The sequence below is a fragment of the Zonotrichia albicollis genome, chromosome 3 (genome assembly GCF_047830755.1).
Source record: "Zonotrichia albicollis isolate bZonAlb1 chromosome 3, bZonAlb1.hap1, whole genome shotgun sequence".
Lineage (NCBI taxonomy): Eukaryota > Metazoa > Chordata > Aves > Passeriformes > Passerellidae > Zonotrichia > Zonotrichia albicollis.
The window spans coordinates 15,085,802-15,104,066 of NC_133821.1; the positions used below are offsets into that span (position 1 = coordinate 15,085,802).

At 49.7% G+C, this 18,265-nt stretch overlaps 1 protein-coding gene across 1 annotated transcript in view; it reads left to right on the forward strand.

The window, feature by feature from the left end:
* The window catches only part of ITPKB (inositol-trisphosphate 3-kinase B), a 75,613-nt gene that overhangs the window by 19,647 nt on the left and 37,701 nt on the right, over positions 1-18,265 (forward strand). The gene's annotated exons all lie outside the window — the stretch shown is intronic.

The following is an 18,265-nucleotide window of genomic DNA, read 5'->3' on the forward strand; positions in this document are numbered from 1 at the left end:
GAGTGCAGAATCTCATCAGGAGATGGAGCAAAGTGAAGGGGAAAATAATGTGAAAAGTAGTGGAAGAAAGCATGCAAGCATCGTGCGAGGCTGACACAGAAAGGCAGGAGGAAGAGAGGAGAGCTTGGATAATATGACTTTAAAAGTACTTAATGATGGATGGCTGGGGTGGAATTTGTGGCAAGTAGCTAGATCTGAGCCAGCCTCCCTTTGTGGGGAGGAACAGGCCCTGCAGAGTGCATTGTATGTGACCTGTGTGCACAGCATGAGAGGAGCTGAGGCTGGGCAGCCCTGTGACTGTAAAAGGAGTTAACTAGGATAGATGCAGTCATCTACATTGAACATGTCTAAAAATAGGTGAGATGAATTTCAGTCCAGAGGACAAAATGTTACAGTAAATAAGCACAAACAATCTCGTGATATCTAGCTGGGTTCCTTTATGTCTCCTCCATGCATGTGCCCAGTTTCAGGGCTTGTGCACATGTGGGCACCAGCACAAGCCTGGCTGCAGTGTTCGTGTCTCACATCTGTGCACAAGTCCTCTGTGCACCTCAAAGGCTGAAGAATGGAGCTGTGATGCTGGAGCAGGCTGTAGTTCCTCAGGTGTCTGCAGTTTTTGTTGTAAATCATTCCTGAGAGCCTCAAGGAAGAGCAGGGAGATGTGCTGCGTTTTCAGGGAGTGCTGCTGCACTCTCAGCTTCCCTGTGGGACTGCCTGGTTGTGTCTCAGCTCTCTGGCTGCCCCTGCCACAGGTGTGGGGGTTACTCTGCTTTAACTCACACAGGGAGGCACCACTGTGACAGGGAGGAGCTGTCCCCATCCCCAGTGGTGCCATTTGCCCCATGCCACCTTGCCAGCTGTTCTGAAGGAGACACAATTTCTCTCCCCTGGTGAGAGGACTGGCTGGAAAAGAACAAGAACAGCCACATCTCTGTGGGAGCACTCATGGGATGTGCCAAGGGAGGCCCAGGCAGTTGCAGTCATTTAATGGGATCCCTCAGGGATGGATCTGGAGGCTGTCTGTGCTGGAGGCCTCCTCTGGCTGCCCCAGCCAGCTCCCTGCAGCCCTGCTCTCCTTCCTTGTTCCAGTCCCTGAGCGTGTCCTCATCTCCAAAATTAGGTCTGCAGGTCCCCTGGCTCATCTTTAAAACTCTCAGTGCAATTAACCTGCAGAAAATGGCACAAAATGTCCCCAAAGGATGGGCAACAAGAGGATGGCACAGTTTGAGCAGCTCAAGGTTGTTTGTAGGAAAAGCTGGGAATGTCTCTCTGTGCACCAAGAAGTGGCAGCATGCTCATGGAGGTTGTGAGCCTCTGCTGTGACCTGAGCTCATTTAACAGCCTCCAGTGTGGAAGAGAGTTTTAATTTAATGAGGGTGATGTTGGGCAAATGCTTTTAGTGCTTGGGGCTGATTAGTGGTAATTGAGCTCCTCCTTCCCTTAGTCCTTTACTGGAGGCTGCTCCTTCTCAGGCTGTGCATTTCCTGTGCCTGCAAAAGCACTTAGAGCACTTGGATCCCCAGGTCACACATTCTCAATATTTATGCCCCCTGAGTGGTTTTCCAGGGAAGCTCTTAATCTTACAAGTCAAGAAAAGACAAGTATTTGTTAGAACCAATTCTAGCAAGGTGCAGGGTTCACCCCTAGGCAGCAGGTGGGTTAGAAAGTCTTATTTTTGTGCAGTTAATTTTGTAAAAGTTCCCTCCTTCCTTCTCCATGCTTTCATTTTCTTTTGTGTCCTGGGGTCTCAGAACACAAAGGTTTCTAAGGGTGGGTGTGTGCCCTGAGATCACTTCTGGTAATGCCCAGAGGAGCAGCACATTTCTATTTCCACATTCATGTTAGCTGTTGAAACACGTTGTCTCACCCCAGTAATTCTTTAAACCTGTTCAGAAGGGATCAGCACAAACCCAATAAGCCAGTTTCACATTACTGTAATAATTTCCAGATTATTTTGTTTAGAAGCCTGTGTGAAACATTGCTTCTTGCCTTCCTCTGTCAGGCTGAAAGTGAAAAGGTCTTGGTGAAGAAAACCAAGTAAGGAGATCAACAAAGTTTATATATGGTATTATTTAGCCTGCAAACTAATGGGTTTCGAGTGAAATATCTTAAGATCATTGCAAAAAATCTTCCATTCATTGCTTTCTACTCAGAGATCAGCAGTGTGTCCCTGAGCATCTTGCACTGATGGACTTGGTAGGCAACATATTCTTCCCCTGCTCTGAAGCCTCCAAGCTGCCTCAGCTTCAGCCCAGCTCTCACTTTTACACCAGCTGAGGATCTGGCTGCCACCTCAAAAGGTTACACACAGTCTGAGCTCTGTTACAGGGCCCCACCCTTTTCCTGCAGCTTTACTCTGAGGAGTAGTGCTGCTTGAGATGCCTTATTGTAACAGAAAATGAAGAGAAATGGGGAAAAATGGGGCAGTGAGATACTTGGGTTAAGGCATGCTGCTGAATTTTTTAGCTGGGGAGGGGAAGAAGGTACCCGTTCTTCAGTAGGTGATTATATTTATATAATTATTTAGATTATATTTGTTTATGCAAGGAGTGAAGTGTTTAGGATTCCCCCAGGTTTCTGCATGCTACATGAGCATTGCTTAGAGAGTGAGCAGCTCTGGCCCACAAGGGGTTTGTGTATGGCTGTGTTTGTCCTTTCAGCACAGGGAATTCAATCCTGCTCTGTGCCAGGAGGAAAACTCTGCTGGAGCATCAGCAGCAGACCCAGGGATTGCTGGGTGGGTGTCCTTATGAAATTCCTGCCAGGAAGGTCTCAGCACTGAGCAAAGAATGTTGTTTGGGATTGGAGGCACATCAGCAGGGCCTTCAGGCTGTAGCTGGTCCTTCATATTCCCTCATACAGGAGCTGTGCAGTTGAAATGTTGGAGCTGTTCCCCAGCTTCCCATCCACAGCCTGTGGTGGGCCTGGAAAAAGCAGGATTTGCAGGTACAGCTGGGAGATTGGTGCATGAGACACTGTGAGTGGAGAAACTGCTGCACCAGTGCCACAACCGGGAGCTGATGGGCTGGAGAGAGCAGCCAGCTTGCAGTCCCAAGGCATCTGGGGACCAACATGCATCATATTTACCAGGAAAATAGAATTTACCAGCTTTACTGGGACTGCAGCACCTGCCTCCTCTGTGCTCACTGCTGCTTCTTACCTTGTTTTGTGGATTTGGGTAGTCCAGGCAGTCCTGTTGGATGCTGCCATGTGCTGTGTGACATGGCCCCATGGGAAGGGATGCTCTTCCAGTTCTAGGGCTCTTCTCTGCCTCTCCTCTGTTCAAGCAAGTGGTTGTCTTTTCTTCCTTGGTCCAGCAAAACATGTTACTACATGTGGACCCTCTGACTCTGCCTTGCAGTTTCAGCCTGTGGCAGAATTTCCACAGGAATTCCCCACTCCTCCTGCACTGGGTTTTTCTCCTCCAAGTGGTGGGACTGGCTCTTTAGCATCCCATCAGGCTGGGAGCTCTGCCAGCACAGCACAGCAGAGATTGCCTGCAATGCCTGGCTGTGTGCTGATGGGTTAGGCACCCCCAGGCTCTGCCCTGCAAAGCAGCAGCATATCTAATCTAATCTAATCCTGTGGGAGTTTCATCCCTTTGTGTCAACAGCTCCTTTCAATGATTAGCTCTCTGAATGTTAATAATCCACAGTTTGGTTAGTGTGGGGCTTTGTCACAGGCCACCTCTGCTGGAGGGGCAGACAGGTGAGGTCACACATAAAAGCAGATGCCACAGGGGTGCATGACCACAGAGATGTACACAGCCTCATGCTGAGGGGAGCCCCTAAAAGAAGAGACAAGCAGTGTGTTTCCTTCTGCTGGTGGCAGGTTGCCAAGGTGAGCAGGTTAGCACTGATAAAAACATCTCTCTTTTCTACCCTCAGATGAGGGCTTATGGGTTTCCTCTTCAGATCTGCACTTCTCTTGCAAGCCCTTTCAGCTGGCCTGAGGTGCAGTAAGTGACATGAAGGTGGAAGGGACCTTGGGAGGCTTGAGGAGGAGCAGGGGGTCCCAGGGATATACACACCCAGAACCCAGAGCCCTCCTGTTCTCTTATGGTGTTTCTTGGCACGGTGTTGCTTTTGCCATGCACAGGGGTGGCAGGAATAACCTGCCAGCACAGATGTCACAGCACATGTGGACTCACAGGCAGCACATCTGCACATGCAGTGGCCACTGTCACTGCCAGTGCTTGGACCTTCAGAGCTACAGATGTGGGCTTTTTGTCTGGGGACAAGAACATGATTTGAGGAGGGGTTTACATGTCCTTGTGCTGTGGTGCAGGGTGTGGATGGGGACAGGAGCTCTTGGATCTCACTGACCAGCAGTGACATCCTCCCTCTCTGCTCCTGCTCTGGGGTGTGAGTGCTTCCCATTGACAAGTGCCTCAGTTGTATTTACACCCTGTGAACCCAACTCCAAAAGTTCTTTCAATTTTGCCTCCATTCTTACTGGAAAGCAATGGTCTCAGTGAAATTTAATTGGAATTTTTTCAATAAAAAGAAGTCCTTCATGATTTTGTCCAATTTGAAGGTAGCTTTTACTTTAAGTCCCACAGAAATCACAAACATCCCTAGTTGCTGTAATAATAGAAATCAGAATAGAAACATGCTGTTTATGTGGGGAATGAGAAAGAGCTGGTGAATCTTTCAAACCAAGGCTCCTCTGTGACTCTCACCAATAAAACCTGTCCCAAAAAGCCTGCTCATTAAGAGGGGGGGTCACAAGCAGAGGCCTGTCCAGAAAGTCAATGCTGCCAGTCTCCCTCTGAATTTGGTGCCTGGATTTAACGGCATTCACTTGCCAGGAAAATAGGGCAATGAGAGTAATTAAGGAAAAACAGAAAAGGGAAAAGCACAACAAGAATTAGTACAATGCTCAGGAAGAAAAATCCAGATCCAGAGAAGGTCTGGGTTGTTGCAAACCCTGGAGTGAGGCAGAGTGTCCTGCACTGTCACCTCACTTCAGACCACTGCCCACTCCTGCTTCATGTCCCACCACAGCCTGGGGAGGGATGGGATGGCATGCTGGGCCCACAGGGATGCTCTCTTGCAGGAATCTCTTTGGGGAAGTTCAGGCTGCTAGGCTGGACCTACAGCACCTCCCTTAGCAAGGGACATCCTGCCCTGTGAGCATCTGCCCTTGGCTTTCTCTGTTATCAGCAAGAACTCTCTGCCTAGGATTTCTGGACACTTTGTTCCCAAAGCTGGCATTACAGCCTGAGGTTTTCATCAAGTTTTCATCAGGCACCTGGGTAGGAGCAGTCAGGTGTCCACAAATGTGCTGTGCACTGAGGTGGGAACAGCCTGGGGTGGGAACAGCTTCATCCTTTGGAGTACACGGCAGTCTGAATTTCCAGAGCCTTGTCCCTGCTCCTGTGGCAGCTTCAGCAGCAGCTGTGGCAGCCTGGCTGTGACCCTTGGGCCCTGCTGGGGCTCTGCTAAGCAGAACCAGAGCATGAATCTGGTCTGGCCCAGCTTCACCTGCTGCCCTGTCACCAGGAGGGATGGGCATCCAGCCTCCCAGTGCCCTGCTCCATCAGGATGCCACAGAAAAAAAAGAAATTGCCCCAGGGACAGATGTGCTGGGTCTTGGCTGCTGAGTGTGGTTGCTACTACCAGGGACCTAACATTTCTTCCCTGGATCTGGATTTTTACCCCCCTGAGCATTGTGCTAATTCTTGTTGTGCTTTTCCCTTCTCTGTTTTTCCTTAATGACTCTCATTGCCCTATTTCCCTGGCAAGTGAATGCCATTAAATCCAGGCACCAAATCCAGAGGGAGACTGGCAGCATTGACTTTCTGGGCAGGCTCCTGAGGACTCTGCAGCCTTTTTATGAAACTCCTTTGGTGGAAGTAATTTGGCTGCTTTTGTCAGTCACTTCTGCCTGCAGCCTTCACCAGTGACTTGCCTCTCTCAGGATTTAGACAATCTGCCTCTGAAATGCACAAAGTTTTATTAGAAGTTGCACATTATAGTATAAGGTCTTGGTAGTAACGTGCATCATCTTTTCATCTCTTTTATTGCACAGGATGTACCACAAATAGGCCCTGATTCCTGTTTACTTTAAGCATTATCTCAGCATTAGTACACAGGCTTTCCTGATTACATCTCCTCCTCTGCCACAGCCTTTCCAGATTTTTAAATATTTTGTATTTAATACACCACACAAGTCAAAAGTTGGATTTTATAATCAATATGGTATGGAGAACTGAAGTACAAACCTTTCCAAGAGAAAAAAGCTGGACACAGTTTTTTTTCCTAATAAGTGAAGAGGTGGGTATGGCCCCACAGTGACTGCAGAAGCTCCCCTCCTTTTTGGGAGCCCCTGTGGAGGGACAGAGTGAGGGACAGTGAAAGTAGAGCTTTCCAGCAGCTTCTGCCTCCTGATTTGGGCCTCTCTGTACTTTTGCTGAAATGTCACCCACCAGGCTCTCTGCCCTTGGCTTTGTGAGCACATTTGTGGCTGTGCCAGGGGCAGGCATGGGAGCTCTTTGTTGGGCGTTGTGGGGTGCAGCAAATGCTCTCTTGCTTCCAGGGCTCACATCTATGTGGGAATAATCACATCACAGGCATCCCTGAGTGCTCCATTTCAGAAATGAGGAAGGCCTGGCAGAGAGGGCAGCCTGAAGCACCCACTTACCTGGGAACCCCTGGTTTGTAGCCCGTTTTGAGACTGGCAGGGCTGAAGCTGAAGTGCAGCTTTGGGTTCAGGCAGTGCTTCATGCTCATGAACACTGCAGGAAGGGTCCTGGCCCTCCACACTTCAGTGGCCCTCAGGGAAAAAACTCTGGCTTCAGTGAGCACATCCAGTGCCTGCTTGTCAGGAAAATTAATCCACAAACACCCGAGGTTTATGTCCAAAAAGGAGACAGAGGAGTTCTTTTACTTTATTCCAATAAAGGGAGAGGCCATGGGGGATTCTCCTGGGATCTCTCAGATTTTTGGAGGACACAGCCTCCCTTTTTATCCCAATTTCCTGGCTGCATTTCCCTTCTCCCTTTCCCCATTGGCTGACTTGAGAGGTACAGACTTCCCAGAACACCTGATACCAAAGATTTCCCTCTAAGGTATAACCCTCCCTTTTAATTTTTAATTCTTACGGAATTTAGGGTTTTTTCCTTCCCCATTGTTTCTTTCATCTTTCAATGTCTAATTCCATTTATCAGCAAACCTAAAGTTTATTTGTGAAAGCAAATATCTTTTGCCATTCGTCAATCAGTGGAATCCTTCCCATTGTTTCTTTTATCTCCCAGTGCTAGTTTTATCTACCAACAGACCCAACACTTATTTATAAAGACAAATCTGCTGTTCCTCTCATGCTGGAGCACAGAGCACTGCTCAGCCCTTGCAGTCACACCACAGCCTCCCAGGCACACATGGCCCTCTGTCAGGCAGCCTTTAACATGACTCTGTGACTCTTTTTTGTTCTCTCTCTTATTTATGGCTGTAAAGTATGTTTCTTCCAGGCCAGCAGAAAACAATATGCGATTCAGTTTGCAGTGGTGCATCTCATTTACAGGAACTGGCTCCTTGCAGTACAGTACATGCTGTGAAAGTAGCAGGTCTGCCTTGGCACCGGCTGGACAAACAGGGGTGACTAAGCAATCCAACTGATTTATAGCAGCAGCCTTGCTCAGGAGATCCGGGAAACCTCTGGGAAAAGTGCCTCCAGCTCAAGGAATCACCATGTGGGAATTATAAAGGCTCCTGGGTGCAGCAGAGACCTGTCGTCAGAGCCTGAGGAGTGAAACATGAGGCAGGAGAGCACTTAGTGCTTTGGGCACTCCTCTGCTGGAGCTCTCAGTGTGTGTGGAGGAGCCTTGCCCGTGGGATTGCCATGCAGGGCTGCCCAAGGCAAGCTGGTGATGATGGGCTGCTGTGGGAATTCCTGTCCCAGGTAGGGCTCTGGGGGCACACAGGGAGGAGGGACAGGTGCTTGGGAAGTTGGATTTTCTGTGGTAGAGAGGTGGGAATGGGGCAGGTTGGTGTGGATGGAGTGACTGCATGGCAGGGTGATGGGGGAGGACAGAGGGCTGGTGCCTGCAGTCTCTGGAAATGAGGGACTTGAGGATGCTTATTCCTGTGGCAGTGTTTGTGTCAGGCCCCTGGCTATAGGTGGTGCAGAGAATGTTTTAATGACTAAGGAGGAAAAGTCATTTACTTGATTTGACTTATGATAAAAGGCGTTCCATCCCAACAGGGAATACATGAGCAGTCTCTGAATGCCGGCTGTGGTGTCTCTATGAAATGCTGTTAGAGTTTAGATTTGGGATTCTTTTTGCCTAACCCACTTCCATCTTCAGAATGATGTCCCGCAGCCCCACCACCCCACAACTTAGATTTTACTGGCTTGAGCTGAGAGATTTTTTGTTCTCAAGGCCAGCTGATGAATCTCGGGATTCACTGAGGCAATGTTGTAAGAAGCTGTTTTGGCAGTGTGAGGATTTTTGGGGTTGAGTGGTGGGGAAGAAGCAGGGCAGTGCTCAGCTCTGCAGCCCAGCAGGGAAGGGCTACTCTGCTTTCCCTCTTCCTCTTCCTCACATCCCACCCTTTTCCCTCGTCCCTCACCCCTCAGTGCTGGAGCACACAGGCTCTTTGTTGCTTGTGCTTTCCTGGTACCTGTTTGGCATGCCGTGGCCACCCCCACAAGCCCTGGCAGTGACAAGGGGAATTTGCCACACAATTCCCAAGCTCTCGGTGTCTGCTGTACAGGGCAGCCCATCAGAAACACCCTGGCACGTTTCACAAGCTGGTGCCTGCTCTCTGGGAAGGGCTGTGTTCTCCCTGCCCACCCCTCCAGAGTCCATGGAACTGCATCCCGTGGGGATGAAGAAATGGATGTCCCACGTCATCAGGGAGATCTGGGGGTGACAAATGCTCGGTGCAATCTTCAGAAGTAATAGGAAAACAAAGGGATTAGTGCTTGCCACATTTCCTAGGAAAACATTAGTAACTTGCTGGGAGGGACAGCTGCCACAGCCTGTGAAATGGAGGGGCTGGACATACAGATGTCCTGTTGCGCCAGGGGCCTCAGCTTTAATGGGCAAGTCTGGGGAGAAATGATGCAGAAAGGATGAATCAAGCTAAAATGGAAAAGTTTGCTGCTTGGACCTACAAGTGTGAGTGTGTAGGGTGTGAAATACAGGATTTACTGGTGGAGGAGAGTGGAGAGCAGAGGGCAGATGCTCTGCCTGTTGATCCGGACACAGGTGCTGTGGTATGTAAAGCACCTTTGGATCACTCCAGGAGTGGAGGAGGAGGGAGTTTGGCTGCATACCATTGAAATTACTGCCTCTCTCTGAGAGGAATTGATTAATGAGATCAGGTAGGGGCAAGGCTTACCAGGTTAAAATGACTTTGCAACACCTTCCCTGTTTCTTGTGGGGCACCACCCAGAAACACAGATGGAAAATCCACCTCTGGGTTTCGCTGGATGAGTGGCCCTGCACATCTCCACCCCTCAGGTCCTGAGTGTCTGTGCCAGCTGGAGCAGCTGTCTCAGCTCTGAAGGAATCCTGCCAGGGCAAAATGGGGCAGAGGGAGGTGGCAGGGAGCAGCAAATCAGGATTGCCTCCTTCCACATGGGCTGCAGCACTTGTGGCAGGTTCACAGTCTTATCCATGTGCCCTTCCCTACACCTAGGGGCAGGGCAGGAGGTTTGGGTTCCTGTAGGTCCCCACAGCTGTGTTTGTGTCCCAGAGCCCAGAGAGGATCAGTGGACACTCAATGAATTTAGGAATGTGCACAGTGCCATTGCAGCACCATGAAGGCACTGTGTAGATGCCTGAACTTGTGAAGCTATTCACTTTGTGCAAGGAGCTGTGGAGAGAAGTGCTTGTGTGCTTCTGAAAAAGCTGATTCAGTCTTTAGTGCTTGTATGTTACTCTTCTTGAGGATGACAGTTCCTCAGTGTGTAAACTCCCTGTTTACACACTTATCAGAAGTTATACACGCTTATCAAAAAATCTAAGACAAACCTCAAGGAAGCTGCGTAATAGGGGAAACTCACCAGGTGGGGATGGCATTAAAGAGCTGCTCCTCTGGGAAGCTGAAACTTTCTTTTTTGTGCATTTACCTGCTAGTGTCTCAGCTGCCAACCCAACCACTTTCCTTGAGAACATTCTTTATTGCCAGACCCTGGGTGCTACAAGCCTGCAGTCAGTAACTGGCTGGGTGGCACTGAGGCACTGGGAGTGCCAGACAAAGATTTTCCATGCAAACCAGTGACCTTCTACTGGCTCATGACTGATTTGAGGGTGGGTTATTTTGTACTGTTTTTTATAGTAATGGTAGAGTTGAATCAATCTAGGGGTAGGCTTTTTACCTACTGCTTATGTTTTGGAAAAATGTCACTTGCATGAAACATGAGTCCCAGACTAGAGCTGTTGGGGCCTCTGCCTTTCCTGTTCTTCTTCTCTGTGTGTGTTGAAAGGAACCTAATTTAATATGGTTGCCCTGCAGTTTAGAAATGTGGTTATGCTAAATGGCTGTCTGCTAGATTTCTCTTGTGAGGTTTCCTCTAAATCCCATAGAAATTGCAGATGTTCATGCTCAACATTGCGAAGATAAGCTTGAAGTTCAAATGAAGCTTTGCATCAAAGTGGAAGGATGAAGCCAAATCTTGTCATTTCCTTGTCAGAGCTTTGTGTTTGACAGAACATGGATATGCAATTCATCACCACCTGGCTTTTCATGCAGCTGTAGCAAAAAAGCACGTTCTCATATCTCCCTGTTTGCCATACACAACAGGGGAAGGTGTATCCCAGGACAAGAAAACAAAGGTGTTTTCAGACTCAGGTGTTCAAAACACGTGCTTTAGGTGGTAGCAGTGCTGGGATGTGGAAGATGTGGGCTCACTTTCTTCTGTTGTAGCATTTTTGTTCTTAGGAAGCCCCTTGTAAGTGAATCAGGGCCAGTGACCTCATTTTCAGTAAATTACAAGGCGAGGTTATTGCTGATTTCTCTGTTGAGATGTCTGATTAAGCCGCAGAATAAATAATAGGAACAAATATTTCAGCAGGACCTTTCCCTCGGGGTTTATTCCCACTGAGTCAGTCCCTGTTACATCAACAAGCAGAGGCGCTTCAGCGAGTGCAGGAATCAACAGGGCTGAGCGGAAATCGCAGCGCGTCGAGCTGATTCCTGCTTCCCCCTCAGCTGGGTCATCACCATGGCTTTCAGTTTCCACCCTGCCCCAGTGTGAATGTGGTCACATAGCACAGCCTGGCCTTGAATTCACAAAGTGGTGATGGATCATGGTGGTCCAACCCAGTGTCACGTCAAGAAACTCATCACTGGTCTGTCCTGCAAAACATTTGGCTCTACATCATCTTGTTGAAGGTGAACCCTGGGGTGAGCCCTGTGCTCCAGGAGATGTCCTGTTGCTGTGGGGCTGTCTGTCAACAACCCCATGTTCTGGGCACCAGTTCCAGGGCCCCTGCTCCTTCCTCTCAGCCTCACTGCTGCAACTGAGCTTCTGCTCAGGCCCAGTCAGGAACATCCTGCTGGTGCTGGAAAGCCGCTCTCATCCACAGGGAGAGGGGCCACTGCCCTTCTAGTGACACTCTGCTGGTCTGGCAGCACTTCAGCATGGCACCTGTGTGTCTCTGGGCATGAGCTGGGGGTGCTTGGCATGAAGGAGCAGTTGGATGGCCCTGCTCTGTGCTGATCCATCTTTCCTGGCCACTGAGAGCAAGCACTGACCCACTGAGCGACCTGCTCTGCTCACAGCTGCCAAAATCAGCTGGAGGGAGCAGAACACAACAGGGCAAAGCACCTGGGCTGAGGATCCTGCCCATCCACTGGGAATGGGCTGCAAGCTGAGAGCACAGCACAACTGGAAGCTGTCATCCCAGTTGTGCAGGCCTGACAGCTCATTTCCGTGGGGAGCAAGCCATGGAGTGGGAATGCTGGAATTGGCTGTCACTGCCTCCCACCAGGCAGCCATGGCATATTGCAACACGAGGCAGGGGATTCCAGCTGAGGCAGCAGCCCCCAGATTCCTGGGAAATGGGGTTACTAACAGTTTTCCAGCCAAACACCTCAGTGTCTGTGCTTTTACTGGGAACAAGATGGGACAGAGCTTCTTGCCTGCAGATGGGCAGCCCCAGTGTAGGGGCTGGGAATGTCCAGCTGAGCAGCAAAAGGATTACAAGATGTTGGATCCTGTCTGTTGCCAGCAGTCCATGCTGAAGGCACCTTTGGAGGCAGCAGCAGCAGGGATTCAGCTTTAAGAGGAGCTGAGCCACCACACATCTGCTCACCTGGCCCTTGCATTTTCCCCACCAGTCAGGTTGAGGTTACTAGGACAATGTCCTCCATCAGAAAACATCCAGAAAAGCTCACCAAAGAGGGGAGAGAGGTAAGAGGAGGGACACAAGGGGGGGATGCAGTAAAATGGCACCAATGGAAATGATTTTTCAGCAAGAAAAATGCAGGCTCAGGACAACTCCAGTTCCTCAGGCTGTCAACACCTCCTGGCCTGCCTTCCTCCCTGGGAAGGGGAAAGGGCACAGTGTGCATTTGCTATCTTCTGCAAGGGCTTCAGATGAGATTCCCAGTGTTTTGGAGTTTGTGAACCTCTGTGCAGGGTGAGGAATCCTGGGGAAGCACAACAGCCACAGGAGTGGCCTGGCACGGGTTCAGGGGTAGCAGCTTTTCTGACTGATTGCTGCTGGGCTCAGAACTGCCTCTAAAAGCTTCAGGAAAATATTTTCAACTCATAACAGTTTTTTTTTTTCCTGTTTTCCCTGAGCTCACATTCTTTTTCTCTGGTGTTTTGGCTGACAGTTGAATGGATTTATTGCTCTAATAGCAGAAAATGACCATCAGCAAATCCCTGCGTTTTTGCTGCCCCTAAGGCAAACTGTTCATAGTTTCTCCATACTCCAGAGCACAGATTTTTTGCAGGGTAGTTTTCCAGCCTCTGTCCCCAGGCTGGCTGGGGCAGAATTCCTGTACCTGCATTTCAGTGTCCTGCCAAGGGTGCCTTTTGTGCAACACATGACAGCAATTCAGGGGGAGGCTGTGGGGGCTGTGGGGAGTTAGGGGGAGAGCCAGGACACAGAGCTGGCTGTGACAGTCTCAGTGACAGTGTCTCCTCCCTGACACATGGTGTGAGGCAGCGGAACCCACTCTGGCCAAGGGTCTGATTTGGCCTTGGTGCAGAAGGACAGGATGTTTCTGCTGCAATTCCACACATTGGTGGAAGGGCATTTCCAGGGCAGAGCTTTGTCCTGTATCAGGTTTTGTACATCCATACCCTGCCAGCAGCTCGAGCCATTTTGGATATACATGCTGGATGCAGCTGCACTCATGTGACTTCCTGGGCTAAACTTTGTTACAGGGGGAAAAGCAAAGTCTTTGTTTACCCGTCTCAATGGAAAAGTTTAGTCCTAGCCTGTCTTGCCAGTCTCTTGATAGTACAGCAAATTCTGGCTGCTGGTGGGCCAGGGATGGAGCTGGCTGCCAGGCACAGCATCAGCATCCCACCCTGGCTGTGCAGGGCTGCCCTGGGGCTCCAGGATACAGTGAGCATCTTGGCTCTTCCTTGGCTCTCTCCATGGCAAGAGATGGCCACAGTGAGGTGCTGGTCGAGTTTTTTTTGTCTGTCCAGCAGAAAATGAGGAGGGGGAGAAGCAAGCACTGCGTATGTGGGATGGGAATGGATCAGGAAGGAAAATATCCTTGGCCACATATGCCCAGATGATGCAACATCGTGCATGGTGCATGGGTTTGAAGTGCCATCTTAATCTGAGCAATCACAGCTCTGGTATCAACTCAATTATTGTGTACAGCTCTCAGCTTTCTCAAGCATGCAGCTACCCAAGGGACAAAACTCCAGCCCTGAGTTCAGGCTTTATATTCCATTTATTTCACTTTGACTCAGGTGTTAGTGGCTCCTGAGCGTGGGGTGCTCGGCTGACATGGGGTGCTTGGCTGGCATGGCTGCTCTCTCATAGGGCTGAAAGGCACAAGTTGCCCCCCTATAGCTTTCATTTACATGGCTTTCATTGAAATTATCACAAGGTTAAATTACAGCCAGGCAATGCTCATGGGTGCTTTAAAAAGTTGCAGGCTTTAAAAGCTGGCTCCAGAAAGTTGCTCAAACAGGGCTCTGTAAAGGGAAACTCATCCAGGGTGAATTGACCACATGCCTTCAATTCAGGAGCTGCTCTCCTGTGCCCAGCTGGGGCAGTGTGGTTCCCCCAAATCACAGCTTTCCCATTGTGGCCCACAGCAGCACAGGAGTGGCCAAGGGCCCCGTGGAACAGGATCTCCAGTGCACAAAGGGCAGGCTTGTCTGGAGAGAGGGTGGGATTTTTTCATAGTTTCCAATGGGACTGGGAGGCTCAACAAGGCTGGGACTGACTCACAGAATCCAGCACTTGAGACCAGACTCTTGGAGTGGGTAATTTTTTATATTGTCCCCTTTCTCATCCAAGGAAGCAGCGGTGCTGTGGGGCACGGGGTGGTGCCCCACATGAGCATCACCCATCCCCATTACTGCATCTGAAACTTTCCACTGAAACCAAGAGCCCTCACAGTGAGCTCTGCTGCCAGTCCCACATCCCAGCACTCATTGCTGTGCAGCTGCAGCTCCCCTCCTGATTTTGTCCAGATCCTCAGTTCTGTGAGTGTTTCTGCTCCTTTCCTTTGGAGCCGCTTGAACTCAAATTAACTACTTCTTAATGGGACCTGCATCTTCCAAAAGAGTCTCTGTTAGTTGCTTGCCACAGCTAAAACTTTCCAAATGCCTTCAATGATCCTTCTTTTAACTACCTCTCTATACAGAAAACAAAAATCTTCTCTTCTACCCTCCTCTCTTTTAGCCACTCTCTGGGATGTGCCAGTCACTGACTTGAGAATGCTTTGTTCTTGTCTGCCACATCAGTGGGTGTCACAAATAGTCACCTCATCAACACGTTTTTTGTTAATATCTCAAACACCCTGTGACTATTAAAAATACTATAAATACCTTAGCTCATTAACAAGACACTGTTTCCAGCATATAAACTTTTCCATTACAGAACCACTACGTGTAATGCCCTAAAAAGCTTACAGCTGTTTATAATCTAAGGAAAATGGGACACCTTCCCTCTACTTGTGCTGGTGACTACATAACAGGGACAGACCTGTGCTGCTGCTTCCCTAGGCACATGTTAGCCAAGATTAAATGCTTTTATTTATGGATTTTTTTATTATTTTTCTGCATCCACTGCTGCCTGGACAGCACCAGTGACAGATTTAGGCCTTGTGGGATTTTTACATCTACTCCCATGAGCTGGAGCTGGGTGTTGGGGGTCCCTGCCTTGCCCTCATGCAGGGGTGAGCAGGCTGAGGCAGGGGCCCAGGCAGTCACTCCCTGGGTGCACCAGCTTTGCATAGACAATTCCATTTGTGATTAGGAATGGAGAGGATTTGGCCACAACATTTGCATAGCTCCTGTGCAGAGCCGTGCGAGTGCTGGCATGGGGTCGATACCCAACCCCAGGGTGGCAATCCTGCCCTTGGCCCAGGGAGAGTGCTGGCTGGCAGCAGCTTCCTTGGACATTGCACAGATGCCAGCTCAGGAGAAATGGATCCTTCTCCCTGGTGCTGTCCTGGGACATGTCCCTGGGTAGCTGTGCCACCCCAGTGCACACTGGTGAGGAGATGTGAGCCTCCCACAGCGACGAGTGGGACTCAAATGTCTTGTGGTGGCCATGGTTTGAAACACTTTTATCTGCTCTGAGAGGGAGCACATGGAACATTTTCAGTAGTCACAAATGCCTCTTTTTCATCAGTAGCTTCCTGACTTGTTTTTCATGCAGGGGGTATTGGTGCTGTGCAGGTGAAGGAACAGTGAATCCAAATTGGTTTTATGCAAAAAATGCAAATACTGCTTTTATTAGGAGATTGCCATGTGCCAGGGATAGTACATTTGCAAAGCAGTACAGCTCATTTTCTGCAAATTTCTCCTCCTCATCCCATGTAAGGCCAGCAGGGATCCTGTAAGGCCAGTTACATCCCTGAGAGGCTCTGGCAGCTACAGGCTGTTGCTAAGAGTTGTCACTTACCAGTAAAAAATAAGGTTTTGTTCTCCACAAGCCAAACAGTGGCTTCAAACACTGGAGCCAAGCATTGGAGCTCAGTAAGGTCACCAAAAAGAAGCAAGCTCCAAAAAAGTAACTTCTGATTTCTAGTTGATCATGGTACCCTTTGTTCTGAGACTGTGAAGGTCTCAGTGCTATTCTGGAGAGAGCTGGACTTGTTTTTCATATAGAAAATCTACAAGGGAGAAATGGGCAATTTCTAGTGATCACCCTGTAGGTGAGACTGCCTGTCTGTAGCTTCCTTCTATCCCTAATCAACAACAGGAGCAATTCAAGAGCTTGGAAACACACAGGGGTTTTTCCCTTCTTTTTTTTTCCTTCAGACAGGGGGCGTTTCCCATGCCATGATTCAGTTCCACTGAACTAATACTTTAGTTTTACACATTTCTGCTTGTCCCTGACTCCACAGGTGGGACTGCCACACTGTGAGCCAGCACACTGCTAAGAGAGGTGGATTTGTGAGGCAGCTGCAGCCTCCCAGTACCTGCACAGTGCCCCAGAGTGTTTGGGGGAATTAACCCTGCAGGGCAGGAGATCCCCGCAAGGAATCCAGAGTTTGCTACTTCTGCCCACACCAGGGAAGGACAAAGAGATTTGTGAACACAGGAAAATAACTGAACCAAAGAGGAAAGAGTGACCCTAAAATTGAATTTCATCATGAATTGTCATGATGAAATTGCACCATAACAGTTAACTGAACTTCCAGCAAGTGTACTCCATCTCCCAAAACCTCTGAGTTGTACTTGAAATAGGTTAAGCCCAAAAATGGCTTGATGTTCACCATTTGCCTATCTCTGAGGCTCTGAGGTGGTTAAAAACTGCATAAGTTGTTGTGTTTGGTGGCATTTAATACCTCACAGGCCTGGCCTGCAGCTTCCAGCTGCGTGGGAGGGAGATAAGCTGTGACCAGAGATGTTACACAGCTCTGGCTTTGTGCAGAGGCTGGGCAGCCTGCTGCCCCAAGCTGCTGATTAAAGCACCATCCCTGTGGTTGCTGGCATCCAGCTGGGGGAGAGGAGGGTTAAAACCAGTCCATGAACTAAGAGGAACATCTGGAGAGACCTGACCCCAAGAGCCACCAAAGCATGGAGCTGAGAGACACCGTGTGTATGGCAAGAGCTGCTCTTGTGGCTGGCTGGGCTGTGCTGCTGCTCCCCATCCGTGCTGCAAGGCAGAGGCCCTGCCCAAGAGTGAGCAGGGCTGGCTCAGCCCCCTTAAATCACTCTGGGGATGGTGGCACAGCAGTGGAAGGGGCATCCCTGTGGGTGGGACCCCGTGAAGGGGCTGGCAGCAGTGCCTGTGCTACAGACACACTGGTGTAACATGCTGCAGTGAGGACTGTCAGCCCATCCTCCCCCTATGCTCCACAAGGAAAGCCACCAGGAATTTTTGGTTCTCCACTCACACCTCGCTCTGCTTGGAGCCTTGACTTTTCTATACCCACTCTCTGCGAGGTGTAGTGCTAGGTGTGCCCTTTTTGCAAGCCAGCTCTAAAAACATGCGCTCATTTTGGCCGCATCGCGCTCTCCTCCTTTTAAACGCGCTGTGAGTAGCACAGGGCTTGCCCTGCACCTTGCTGGCCTCTCAGTGCCTCACTCAGGAAAGTGGCTCACTCACTACCTCCTGCTCTGCAAGCTTCAGCACCGTGTAATGGAAAAATGTAGAAGTGGGGCCCGGCTGTGCGTCAGCGGCTGCCGTGGCAACTCCGCCTGCGCCGCGCTCCGCAATAGGCATGCAGGGCTGTCCATCATCATCATCCAGCGGGGATGAAAAGCACCATCGAGCATCCCCCCCCCTCCCTTACGAGGCAGAAGGAGGAAATACCAGGGTTTGCTGGTGTCACTGGAGCTTGCCCGGTGCTAACAAAGCGCTGATTTACGAGCGCCGCGAAGAATTTCGTCGTGCTTCAAAGCAGGACAGAGGAATCTGGCACTCGGCCACAGGGTTTGCATCAGTACAGGAAAAACGCTGAATTTCTTCAAAGCTGCCACAGCGTTTCCTATTTTTAGGCTAACAATGCCTGTTTTGCTGTACAGCATCAAATGTCAACAAAGAATGAAGATCTATTTATGTTGCTTTATTGTAAAGCTGAAGCAACAGGAAGCTGTGAGCCATCTGGGTGCCTTCTGAGCCCTCCAAAAAACCCATCCTGAATCAGTAGTAAAG